The sequence below is a fragment of the Enhydra lutris genome, unplaced genomic scaffold, assembly GCF_002288905.1.
Source record: "Enhydra lutris kenyoni isolate GAN:26980312 unplaced genomic scaffold, ASM228890v2 scaffoldscaffold1, whole genome shotgun sequence".
Lineage (NCBI taxonomy): Eukaryota > Metazoa > Chordata > Mammalia > Carnivora > Mustelidae > Enhydra > Enhydra lutris.
The window spans coordinates 99,791,611-99,805,757 of NW_019154085.1; the positions used below are offsets into that span (position 1 = coordinate 99,791,611).

The 14,147-nt window shown below is 38.0% G+C and overlaps 1 protein-coding gene and 1 pseudogene across 1 annotated transcript in view; one reads left to right on the top strand and one right to left on the bottom strand.

The window, feature by feature from the left end:
- Positions 1-14,147, top strand: part of LOC111155763 (dipeptidyl peptidase like 10) — a 1,348,454-nt gene that overhangs the window by 358,632 nt on the left and 975,675 nt on the right. The gene's annotated exons all lie outside the window — the stretch shown is intronic.
- On the bottom strand, positions 9,039-10,004 carry LOC111155887 (annotated as a pseudogene).

The window sequence follows — 14,147 nt, forward strand, 5'->3', positions numbered from 1 at the left end:
CTGATCCTCACCCTTGCCTCTAGGAGAGATAATGATATGATAAGAGCTTAGATAGAGATACAACTAGAGGGCAGAAACTATGTATGCATCTTCTTGTTTAGTCCTCATTGTAACTCTTTAATTTACTTACTATTACTATCCCAATTTTATATATGTAATGAAACGTCCAAGGAAAGATGAGTAGTAATTGTCACATCCCAGGAAAATCTACCACTAGAGTTCAAAACAGTTATATTGCTCAAGTTGAGACATGCTGATGCAGGTATCTAAAAGTCTTTTCCAGCCCTGAAATTCACTGATTTTAAGTGGGAGTTTCTGATTTCTATAACTGGTAGGGGGTAGACTCATATTGGTGACAAGTTTAGAGATGTCCTAAAGCCTTGCACAGAAATTCAAGGATCAGCATTTCTATCCCACTTCTGGGCATTATGGAAACTCTCCCTTATTCTTATCAGCTTCCCTATAATCTTGCTTGAGCTGAGCTTAAACTGAGTGGATTTCAGCCTGCAGGAATATCCTAGCAGGCTGGAGGAACCTCGTAAATTTTTATTCTCTAAGAAATGTTAGCATGAAGTCTTAGAACTCATTCCCTCCGAGTATATGGCATCAGTCAGTAATTAGAAAGGGGAAGCCAGAAAACAGAGAATATTCACATTCCCAACAATTAAAATCACAACAGTCTTTGTTTAACCATTTGAATGACAATAGAAACACCTATCATTTGATCAATACAGTTCATAAATATTGGGTACCTCCAATAGATCATATACTGTTCTAGGCTTTAGCAATAAAAATAAGAGGCTGTTCTATATCTCAAGGAGCTACCATTTCAGGTGAAAGAGAGAGACATCTAATTAAATAGATGTAAATTTACATTCTTGGTAATACATATATAGAGGCACATGGGAACTACCTTGAAGGAGAGAAAGTACACTGTGATAGGATGCACAAAGCAGGAGAGAATGGGAGTGACGGAAGGATCAGGAGTTTTTTCCCAGAAGAGCTGGCAAATGAGATGGGTTTTGAAGTCATGAGGGGAAAACATGCCGATTTTAGATATAGCTATACATATAAAGAGACAAAGTCCCAGAGAAAAAATTAAGTGAACACACATCTTAGTTATCATGGAGTTCATCTAACTGAGTGAACAACTAGACAACATTTAGGGCACAAAACGTCCTCCATGATCTGACACCTGGCTACTCCTTTTCTGGAAGCTTTTCCTGTTGCACCATGGGTAGACAACCATGCGCTGGTAGGTCCTACATCCATGCCTCTGGACACATCATTCCTTCTGCTTGAATGACCTTTGCTGCTCACAGAAGGGAAGGACCCACACATATCCTTAAGGTTGCAGAGTATCAAGTACCTGGTAAAAGAAAACTTCCCTGATTTTCATTCCCCCAAATAATTGATCATTCTTTCCCTTGACATCTCTGTTTCTAGTACATACATCAGCTGTTCCCCAACATTATATAATTTTTAAAAATTGAATGCCTGTCTTCCTTACCATGCCATAAGTGACTTGGACGTTGGCACAGAATCTGAATTAATGCCAGCAATGTGATGGAGTTGGCACATACGAGCTCAGGAGAACTAAGTGTTCATAAGAATTCTGTGGGCCATTTGCTTGAAATAATCTATGGTGGGAGTAGTTACACTATGGAAAATGGCAAATACTAAAAGTTAGAACCTTTTTTCATTTGTTTGTTTCCAGAGCTTCGATTTACCAGGTCCCAATAACCATATTTCCTAGGTCTTGCTCATTATGACAAACAGAAAGATGTTCAAAAATGTTTGTTGGATAAATAAAACAAGTAATATTAGAGCATGTTTTAAAGTAACACATCCAAGTTTTAATGATTTAAGTTAAATAAAGTTAGTGCAAAATATAAGAATAAATAGAAAATTAAGTGAGTAGAAACCTCTGTGCTCTGTGAGTTCTGAAAAAGGACTCTAAATGTTCAGAGAGGATATAGAGTGGTAATTATAGAGTGGTAGATAAAAATACTATTTAAGAGTCAGTTTTCGGGGCACCTGGGTGGCTCAGTGGGTTAAAGCCTCTGCCTTCGGCTCAGGTCACGATTCCAGGGTCCTGGGATCAAGCCCCACGTTGGGCTCTCTGCTCAGCAGGGAGCCTGTTTCCCTTCCTCTCTCTCTGCCTGCCTCTCTGCCTCCTTGTGATCTCTGTCAAATAAATAAAATCTTAAAAAAAAAAAAGAGTCAGTTTTCATGTAATTAAAAAAATATATAATTCCTACCACACAGAATTTTGCAAAGATAAAATATTATATGTGAGGATGTTTTATAAAATGTATAGCATATGCACTGCAGCTGTTACTGTAGGATGAAAAATAACTGATACAGGCTTTATATGTATGTCTGTTTATTTGTACTGTAAGATGTTCTTTATTCCAGGAACAAAGGGTATACGCTGTCTGAGAATGGGTAAATTTCGTTGTTTCTGATGACCGTATTCTCATCTATTTCTTAAAATTCTTCTTAATATGCAGCGCAGAAGAATAAAAAGTCAAATCTGCATCCAAAGACGCATCTAAATATCATCTAAATCTATTGGGTGACACTCAAGGTACAATTCAGTCAGAGGAAAATTGTTCTCCAGCTGTGAACCTGAGAAAACAAACAAGTTATGTGTTTCCAAAATACAATGCAGGAGAGGTGGGGAGCAGGCACAGGATAGACACTTTCATCCCAAAAGGGGAAAAAAATAGAAAATTAGAAAGGAGTAATGGGTCCTAAGTCCGAAACTTAAGTAGGTGAACAAAATTTAACTTTAAACTTCTAAAATAATCCTCTTTGGCTTGATGCTCTGGATTCTAGGCCCCTTGGGGTGATAGCCTCTTGCATCCAGGGCTTGGTGGGAAGACGTCACAGCCACATTCTGCCTGGGCCTCGAGGTTCTGTGGGGCTGGCATCCTGCACCTGTGACTTTCTGGCCTGAGGTTCCAGCACTGCAGCTGTTCTTTAAAGCCTAGGTGGAGGCTGTCATACTCCCATGGCTTTGTACTCCAGGTAGAGTGCGTGGCAGCCCTGGTGATCTCTGAATTACCTATAGGGTCATTCTTCTATTATCTTGAAGAATAATTCCTGGCCTCTACTGAGAAGGTTTGTCAACAATAATCTCCTTATCTAATGGTCTCCTGGCCACACCCTGACTGTTCTCACTTTTTGCAATATGGATATGCTAAGAATTTTCCAAATCTTTAAGTTTGCTTCCTTTTTGCTTAACAATCCCAACTCTTTGCTCTCTTCTAGTATTTTAGTATAAGGAATCAGGAACCAAGACTCTATTTCAATTTTTGCTTAGCAGTTTCTTCAGCTAAATATCTAATTTCAGCCCTTGAAGGTTCTACCTGCTATAAAACACTAGGACACAAATACAATTCAGCCAAGGTCTTTGCCGCTTTGTAACAAGGATTGCTTTGCCTCCAGTTTTCAAAAACATACTCTTTCTTTCTGTCTGAAACCTTGTCAGAATAGCCCTTAACCATCCATATTTCTACCTTTATTTTGTTCATTATTATGGAAGTATTCTCTAAGAAGTTGGAAGCTTTCTTTACAGTTCTCTTTTCCTTCTGAACTCTCTTCAGAATCACCTTTAAAGGTCCAATCAGAACGATGTAGGCTTTTTCTGGAATATACCTCAAATGCCTCCAGCCTCTATCCATTATCCCGTTCCAAAGCAGCTGCCACACTTTGAGACATTTGTTACAACATTCCACTTCTTGGTAACAATTTCTGTCTTAGTCTGTTCAGGCTGTATAACAAAAATACCATAGACTAGGTGGCTTAAACAACAAATATTTATTGCTCCCAGTTCTGGAAAGTCCCAGCTCAAAGTGCTGGCAGATTTGGTGTCTGGTGAGGGCCCACTTTCTGGATCGTAGACAACTATCTATTTTCTGACTGTGTCCTCATATAGAGAAGGGGGAAGGGGACACTCTGGGTATGATTTCATTAGGGCACTAATCCTACTGATGAGGGCTCCACCCTCACAATGTAACCACTCCCAAAGATCCCACGTCCAGATAACATCATGTTGGGTAGTAGGTTTTAACATATGAATTTTGCATAGAAACATATTCAGTCTATAGCAGCTTTTAGATTCTTTTTTTCTTTTTCTTTTTCTTTTTTGAGGATTGCTTTTGGATATATTTTTCCTACTAAGTTACATTTCTTCTAGAAAAAGTTTTGGAAATTGACAGCTGTCCCATTTTTCAGTCTCTGATATTAAGCCACTTGTTACATTCGTCAGTAGCAAGTAAAGAGGGGCAACTGGGTGGCTCAATCAGTTAAGCATCTGCCTTCAGTCCCATGCTCATCCGCAGAGAGCCTGCTTCTCTCTCTCCCTCTGTCCCTCTGCTGCTGCCCCTCCTTGTGCTCTCCCCACCCACCCCCATCAATTAAACAAACAAAATCTTTAAAAAATTAAAAAAAAAAAAAACAGTAAAGAGAAGAGTTTGACCAGATGCAACTGGCTGGGAAGAAGCAACCACTTCAGAAATGCTAAACCGCACTGAAATTCATTATGACAGAGCTTGTGAAATAAATGCAAAGTAGTATTTAAATCCTCATCTCAAAACTGCAATCGGTAATAAATATAATGCCAACAGCAACAAAGGTTTAAATGACAATTTCACATCTCTTCAAATGCAATGTAATGTCCTGGCTATATTGTAATGACCCCATTGAACGTAAATGCCTGATCTGTAGTACCCAGATATTTTATACTGACTTTTGTCATGTGACATACCCAAACAGCTCCATGCCCTTTAGATTCATGCTCACCCATGATTTGGTGACAGGATCTGCATAAAAAACTGTAAGGTGGTGGGAAAGCACTTTAGGGTCAAAATCTGGATATAAATTTGAATATTTTTTGTCTTTCATTAGTTACTTAACACTTCCTGGTTTCAGATTTAGTACCTTTAAAATGAGAATAATAGTATTATTCATCCTGAATGTGTCTGAGGGTGAGATAATCAAATAAGCTATATTATTAATAAGAAATAAATTCAATAAGATATTATCGACATCCTCATCATCATCCCTACCAATTTTCTCCTTCTTCCTCTTCTCATCTTCCTCCCCCTCCTCCTCCTCCTTTGTCTTCCTTTTCTTCTTCATCATCATCATCATCATCATTATCATCATCACATTTAAGTAAGGGACTATTGAGGGACTATGTTTATAACAGTAGACTAAGTCTTACCCTGGGTTCAGAAGATCACAGTTGATTTTCAGAATGGAAGATGTTAAAGTGTATTACATAAGCAAAAATGTTTAACTCATTAAAATGCTGGTGACAAAAAATAAAATGCAAGTGATATTGGTCATGGTTGGGATGTTTACTTCCATAAAATGTGATTTGTTTATATAATAATATTCAAAAATATCTAATTAGTCACATTACAATAGTTGCAGCAGATAAATCTGTAAAAGCCCCAGGTTTTCATGACTTAATACAGTAAGGGTTTGTTTTCTATTCATATTATAGTTGCTATAAGTTGGACGGGGAAGAAGGTTGGTTCTGCACCACACAGTTATTGAGTGTTCCAGGAATTCCATCTAACGGCTTCATTAAGCTCTAGAGTCTTGGAGTGTCCCGTTGGAACTGTATTAATCAAGCTGGGAGATGGAAAGAAAAGAGAAATCATGGAAGATGGCAGGCCTGGAAACTGTATGGGCCAATTTCATGCCATTCCCATTGGTCCGAACTTGGCCCATGGTAGCTCCTAATACCCAAAGATGCTGGAATATGGAGTCCACCTATATGTTCAGGTGGAAGATACAATGGGAATTCGGGTGCCGGCAAGGCAGTCTCTGCCACAGGGTTCAAATATATAAAGCAAACCATGAATTTAATTGAATGAAAGACAATGCACAATTTAATAATGTCAAAATCATCTGTGATACTAGAAAAATACTGTATAATCTATTCTCCTCTTTCTTATACATGTAAAAATTACAACACTTTGATGATGGTCTTCTAATTAGTATATACCTCTGGGGAATGAAATTCTAGATAAAACCTTTAGTTTTCTCTCCTGAATGTGCATGTGAAGACCATGTTTCATAAAGATTAAGCTAAGTACTCACAAGAAAAACATTAAGGCAACCAGACCCTTCTGAGGCTCGCTTCTTTATAGATACAGATAGATATGGATATAGATGTTCCAGTAGGACTTTTAGTGTTAACAAAATGACAAGCTTCCTCTGAGGTAGTTAGCTAAGGTCCAAAGCATCTCCCCTTCAAAGTTATATCAAGAACATGAGAGGTATTCCAGTTTCTTTAGAGGTCCCTTTTGCCTTTTTATCTTACAAAACTTGAACTCATGACTGAATCCTTTCAAACATACTGTTAATTTTTGACAGGGTCCCATCAAATATCAATTTACACTTTATATCCCATCATAAGCCCAACCTGACCTTACATCCCATTTGATTCTGTGGCCTGTTTATAACGTGTTCTGACCTGTGAAAATCACCCCCTTACCATATCCTGGCATTAGGAATGACCAGAACTGCACTAGAATCCTCTGACAGCACTCGGGAATTCTGTTATTATTACTTCATCACATGGAATTTAACAATTTAATTTTCACACTTTAGTGACCATGGTTGTCAAGAATTCCAAAACTGGGACGCCTGGGTGACTTAATCAGTTGAGCTGCTCTCTTTGGCTTGGATTGTGATGCCAGGGTCTTGGGATCGAGTACCGCATCAGGCTCCTTGCTTGGCCAGGAGCCTGCTTCTCTCTCCGACTCTGCCTGCTTGTGCACTCTCTCTCTCTAACAAATAAATAAATAAAATCTTAAAAAAAAAAAAAAAAGAATTCCGAAATGGTTTTCTCTGAGGGTAATATGAGAAAGAGGAAGGAAGTTAGGAAGTTAAGAAGGAAGGAAGGGAAGATGGAAGGAAAGAAGGGAGGGAGGGAGAAAGTTAAGGAAGGAAGAAAGGGAGGAAGGGAGGAAGGAAAGAAAGAGAAGGAAGGAGGGAAAAAGGAAGGAAAAGAAAGGACAGAAGGAAGAAAGGAAGAAAGAAAAATCTACCCTGCCTAATTCACAGGATCAAATGCAGATGATACTGCTGTGATAACATAGGTTTTTGTAACCTAATTCCATCAACTATTTTTAAACTTTTGCTTTGAGGAAACAAAGCAGGTGGCAAATTGTCATACTTCATTTTTTTCCCCATGGAGCCTTCTTTATGTGTGAACCTATATTCCTTGGAAAATCTAAAAGATTTATAGTTAGTCAATGTAAGCACCAATCTAAGTACCAATCTAATTCCAGAAGTTTGAGTTCATTATTATTTAATGCCTTAGGGTACAGGAGACAATTTGGATTTAAGATATATACTAAAAGACAGTATGTTTATACATTAAAACAGCCAGTTGTTATCCTTAAATTCCATTAAATTTTCAGTGTTTACTGTTACCTTAACACATCATTAAATTATGAATACACTTATTTAGATGCCACAGTCCTCAAGAAAAATGCTTTGGTGTTTGAAGGGTATTATTATTTTCATTATTAGAAATTTTGTTAAACTGTATTCAACTAAGATGTCTTACTTGAAATGCTTACAGAATTGATTGGTTAATTTATCAACATGAGCATATTTTAAATTAATGGACTTCCTAGTTAAATTACTTGAATACATTCTTATTTTGACTTGTTACAAATGAAAGTTTTGTACATGTTGAGGATAGATATGAGACAAGACATTCTTTAAGTCAAGAACATTACAGTACTATCAGGGAGATTATTCTGTTGAGTACCATTTGTCAGTTACTAAGAATATAATGGTGAATGAAACACTTAATTTACATGTGCTTGTCTTGTCTCTCCTACTAGGATATAAGTTTCAGAAGGCAAGGAATGTGTTTCACAACTTTCTTTCCCTTTTTAACCACTCTTAAGATTCTCAAAAAAATGCTATGTATTTGTAGCCAACAAAAAAATAGTTGAAGAAGATAAAAAAAATAAGTGAATAAATACAAAATAACTTTCTATAGAGAGGGATATCAATACCAAGAAAGTTCCATTCACCCAGGGAAATGTCTCTACACATACAGTTCAGGGGCAAAAGGTTCTGTTTTTCTCTAAATCTTCTTGATACATGGCTGTTATCAGTTTGCTATATAAATGATTGGAAAAACTCACAGAGGCAAGTTGCTTTTAGCTGTGAATCTTCAGACACTTTAATGTTTCCAAATGAATTCAAAGTGCTGTTAGAAATGTCATTAAGTGGTTATCCATGGGCTGTGGGATTCATGGCTTAATATTAATTTTGCACTTATTCTTTTATTTTTGTGCAAAGGGAAACAGGTATACCCATTCTTTGTGACACATGGTACAGGCACATGAAAAAATTCATTGATAACAATTTCAGGGCACATGATACAGAAACTCATATTGTTTTTCCATCAAGAAATACTCTGGAACCAGCAGAACTTGACATACTGTGAAAAGCATCCTTGATGAGGAAACACCACCACTGTGATCTTCTACATATAGAAAAAGGGAAACAGGGAACATCTAGGTAAATATAATAATGGAAGCCTCCTGACAGAGAAAATGACCTTTTAAAAAAGGGCCAAATCTTGTGAACTCAGTCTGTGATATCTGCTTGTTCTTCCATCGATTTATCTCAGACCTGTACAGCTAGCTTCTTGCTTAACTGCTGAAAGGGAGAAAGGAATGAGTGTCCAAGGCCACCCACATTTGTGTCCAGGCATGCATGCATCTTCCAGATTCTCCATAATCCTCATGTATCATTTTCTTTTTTATATATGAGCAATCATCTGATTTATAAAAAGATGCAACAATATTTAAAATGAAACAAAATATCAATTTCAAAACAACATCAAAAAGTGACTGTATTTAACCATACTCAGCTCACAACAGAACAAATGGATAAGAAGAATATTCGTACTATTAGCATATTGCTAATATGAACTGGCAACAGAAAAAGCTGCTAAAGGAAGACAGAGAAACACCATCTTTTAAGAATTAGAACTGAAGGGCCCCATAATCATCAATGTTGTACCTATGGTTAGAAATGTGCATGACGGGAACACCAGCAATCTTGTGGACCCTTCCTTTAAGGTCCTGATCGGCTGTGGCCACAATGTAACACTTGTGCTGTACTAAGCAGTCATCTGCATAGGTTCCCTTGTGTGTGCATGGTAATCTTACAAATCTTTCAAATCTGAGATCCTTGGCAATCCTTAGAGCCACTCAACACTTTTGTCCCAGTTTCTCAATTTCTGCCATTACACAGTCAATTATACAAAGGATACACTTGGTGTAAAGACAGTCCATCATTGACTGTACTAAGTCAAGTCTGGCTTTAATGGAAAAGTTGATAAAGTTGGTGTCAACCTGAAGGGTTTGAAGAGGTGGGGGGGTGGGAGGTTGGGGGAACCAGGTGGTGGGTATTAGAGAGGGCACGGATTGCATGGAGCACTGGGTGTGGTACAAAAACAATGAATACTGTTATGCTGAAAATGAATTTTAAAAAATGATTAAAAAAAAAAGTTGGGGGATGCCTGGGTGGCTCAGCGGGTTAAGCCGCTGCCTTCGGCTCAGGTCATGATCCCAGGTTCCTGGGATCGAGTCCCGCATCGGGCTCCTTGCTCAGCAGGGAGCCTGCCTCTCTCTCCGCCTCTGCCTGCCTCTCTGCCTGCTTGTGTTGCTTTCTCTCACTCTCTTTCTGACAAATAAATAAATAAAATCTTTAAAAAAAAAAAAAAGTTGGTGTCATCCAGGATGTGGTAAGGTGGGCCCAGCTGTGTGTAATATTGGAAGAATAAGCAGGAAGGATTTTGGGGGGACTTCTCTTTCCTTGAGTGCACTGGCATCTTTCTTTTCTTTTCTTCTTTTTTTTTAATGTTTAAATCTGTCCTTCTCTTTAAGCCTCTGATCTTGGAGACTAAGCATTCGCTTCATGGTTGCATACTTTCTTGCTTTCTTTTGCTTCCCCGTGTTCATGCCGTACGCTTGTTTCTTTCATGTATCATTTTCTTAACAAGAAAATATAATTTTTTATTTTGCTTTTACAAGGCACAGGAAATCTTGTAGGATACTTGTTATTCTTCAAATTCCTTTCACAAATGCATCATCCCATTTTATCCTTAGGACAACCTTTTAAAAGTAGCCCTAAACAAGTCTTACCCTGATTCATAGCTGAGGGTAGTGAAGGAATTAAAGTGGCTCAAAGTCACTATATTCTTCAAAGTCAGCTCTGGAAGCTGAGCCTAAGCCTACCAATTAAAATTGTGTGTGTGTGTGTGTGTGTGTGTGTGTGTGTGTGTGTGTGTGTTGTACATTTTCCTTGGAAATTTTCATACTGATTATGAGAATAACTAATATTCTATTTCCCTTTAGGTTTTGTAGATGAGAGATGAAGGTTAAGATGTGTGTGTGTGTGTGTGTGTGTGTGTGTGTGTAACCATACCACAATTCTTTATATTTACATTTAGCTCTGGCAAAAAAATCAGAGGAAGAAAACTCCTTAGAATTAGAATTTTTAGTTTATGGAATATAAAGTCAGCCATTTAAGTACAGAAGAAAAATAAGAGTTATACTGACTGCTTCTGAGAGGACATGAGAATCAAATGGTCAATGAAGTGTAGCTGTTATCAAGACCAGTTTAACTTCTCTTTTTATTTTATTGTCACATTTACAGATTTAGAGCGTTCAGAACCATGCGTAAACACATTATGCAAAAGTAAGTAATTAAGTGGCTAGTGACTATAGTAGCATTTTATGTTAACTGCATCCGTAAAGTAAATGTTAGCATATCCCAGCTTTTCTTGAGAATAATTTCAGTGATTTCAATTAGCTTGTTTCAGTAATTTCTCACGATGCACCCCACATGGTGGAATGGAAAGAAGAGAGTGAGAACCACTGGACATCAACTTGAAAACACCTCTGAGCTTTTTCTAGTTGTAAGAATCGGGAGAGACCATATTTTGCTCCTGTCATTTCTGTCACGTAAGGTCTATATAATAATCAAATGAGACAGCATTGGTGAAATACACTAATCCAAAAGCATAAAGCATTTCCTTTACAAGGAAAATTAAAATACAGATTGGAAACAAAAAGGATCTATGAGCAAAATCATTAAAATTAAAAGCTAGTTTAGTAAGGATTTAAAGAAATTTAATGATGTAATATAAGAACTAAATTAAAGCATCTAAAAGTAAACAAGATTTGGAAAGACCCTTAACTCAGTTATTGGAGGTGTAAAATTGCATCTAAGCAAAAATGGTAAAAACAAAGTTAATTGAAAAATGGAAGGTGCTTAAACAGAAAAAGCTAAACACCAATGATAGAACAGGCCAAAACAACAGAAAAAAAAGCAATTCAGAAGGAAAGTCCAAACCAAAAAAAAAAAAAAAAAAAAAAAAAAAAGTCACAGTTAAAGTACAAAGGCAATTATTTTTGTCCTTTCATTTATTCAACAGTACTGACCGAAAGTAGGTGTGACAAGAGTGAGTGAAAGCAATGTGCTGCTCTTGAGGAACTTACTTCAGAGAGACAGGAGGTAGATCTGAAATAGCTAAAGACATACACATAAAATGTATGCATCTGGCACTGCTTTTGAGACACATACAATCCACGACCTTCCCTCTTCTCCAGACACTGCTGTCGCGACCAGTTGGGTGAGGGCTGGTACCAATTGTTCTCAGGTGCAAACTGGCAGCATCATGCATTTGCACAGGCACGAGCCCAGTGAGGGACAGTGTGTGCCTACAGGGCCATCCTTGACCAACAGGGGTCTGGTGCTGATGTGGCATTTCCAAGAGATGTCACGCTAACCTTCTCAGCAGGCCCCCTGAAGAACCTGCTGTAGTAATGGCCAACCTGACAATCTAGCATTGTCTTGACTTGCTTTCCTGTGCTTTTTGAATCTCTTCTGTCATTCACTTTACAGATAAGAATCATCAAGGTTCAGGGTGACTGGGTGGCTCAGTGGGTTAAGCGGCTGCCTTTGGCTCAGGTCATGATCCCAGGGTCCTGGGATCGAGCCCCAGAACTGGCTCTCTGCTCAGTGGAGAGCTTGCTTCTCCCTCTCTCTGGCGCTCTGCCTACTTGTGCTCTCTCTGTCAATAAATAAAATAAAATATAAATAAATAAAATCTTTAAAAAAGAAAAGAATCTTCAAGGTTCAAAGAGGTTATGTAATTTACTTAAGGTCACCCTGTTTGTAAGGAAAAACAATACTTGTCTTAAATGCCTTGCTTCAGAACTTGAGCCCTTTAAATTTTTTTTTTCTTCTTCTGTCTGTCTCTAAATAGGCTTTCCCTTCTCCGTCCCCTCCAATAACTTCAAGACATTTGTGCCCCTTCTGATGTGAAGATGACAGTAGTGATTGCTTCTTGTAACATTTTCAAGTATATTCATATGGAAAAATATTACTCCAGAGGGCAGAAGTGTAATCCAAAGGAGCTAATCTCTAATGGTAGAACTCCAGGCATCTTTATTCCTGAAATTGGACAAGTCTTTCCTTCCCTCAAATTCATAATCACAGTATGTAGATGGCCACTTAGATAGTTCCACACAGGCCCCTATAAAGCCTCCCGGTAATAAAAATTAATAATAATAGTCACTCCCATCTTGGGTTGGTTTCAAGTACATCAATAGAACAACTTATAGAACTGTCATATTTTAGGGAAAATTGCAGAAAGCTGTGTTTCCAGTCATTTGCTAACTGAGCCAGAAATTATAATGGCATGCCAAATTAGACTGAGCAGTAAAAGGAAGATGTTCACATTATTCTTCTCTGCCCTCACAATATGCATAAGAAGCTGAAAATCTAGTCATTTTTTTTTTTTTTTGGCCTTACTAAACTTTTTTCAAGTCTTTTCCACTCTAGGAGATGCATTTTTGCTTCATTTATTTTCCCTTGTACCCAATCACCTTGCAGCTGCAATAGCTTATGACCCTCTATAGAAAGTGGGATTGGACTCCTTTCTGCTCATGGAATGATGGAAGGAAATATATAGCTGAACTCTTTACTCCCTACCTGGGCCCTCCCCCTGTTGCATTTTTGAGTCCTCTGTGTTTTATAAAATTCTTCAAAATGGAGAGCATGCCGCTCATTTGGCAGAGGTGATTGAAATAGGGCATGTTTTGTTTGTTTGTTTTTTCCCCTGAAGTTTCTCCTGGATGAAGTTAAGTTACTGTCTGGTCTGATGTGAGAAACACGGTCTCTCACGATGGAGGCATCCTTCTGCCTGTTAGTACGTTGCTGGCAGCTCTGGCCATGACAGAGTCCCCTGGCCTCCTGCTGGGAAGATGATATGCAAGTGACCTACTATTTTCTGGCATGATAAGGGCCTCTTTCATGCAGGCAAGAGGGCAGTAACCAAGGGAGGAATGTTAGAGCCATGTTTGAGACACATGAATGGCACAGACGTGACCAGTTCCTTAAAGTAGAAAACCTGAAACATGCCCCAGCAGATGAGCATTTGCGTTCCCAAATCACAACCCTTGAACTCAAAAGCATTCATACACAGAATTTACTCTAGGGACAATTCCAAGGACTATGGGATTCCAACAAGGAATCAAATGGAATCCTGTCCTTAAGAGATTACAGTCTAAGGAGCTAAAGAATTCGTAGACTGGATTTGAAAATTCAGAATGCATTTTGCTTTATTAAGACCATTAGGTTTGAGGTCTGGTTTTAACATATTAACCTATAACAGTTGCCTTAAACTATAAAGAAATTAAATAAACCTCTAAGGAGAATTTAAGTCTAAATTCCATATTCTGGCAGGAATAAAAAGATGGAAGAAGGTAATTCCATTTTCTTTTCCTGAGCTCAAGGCCAATAAACAAGATTTAAAATGATAGTTTATCTCAGAACACAAAGCCCCAATTTCATTTTCTATCTCCTTCCTTCTTTCTTATGCTAATACAGTTGCCCCAGAGCTCCTATTTGGAGAACAAGACCTGTATCTTCATGATACAAAATTACTATTCTCCTTCTTCTTTCCACCAAAGTCTCCAATTTTCACAGAGTAGCTAGTCTCAGTTGTACATGAGGGGGAAAGTAAGTTGATTAAGCTGACTCACTATAATATGAATGATGGATGGAAAGTTTGATCTCCC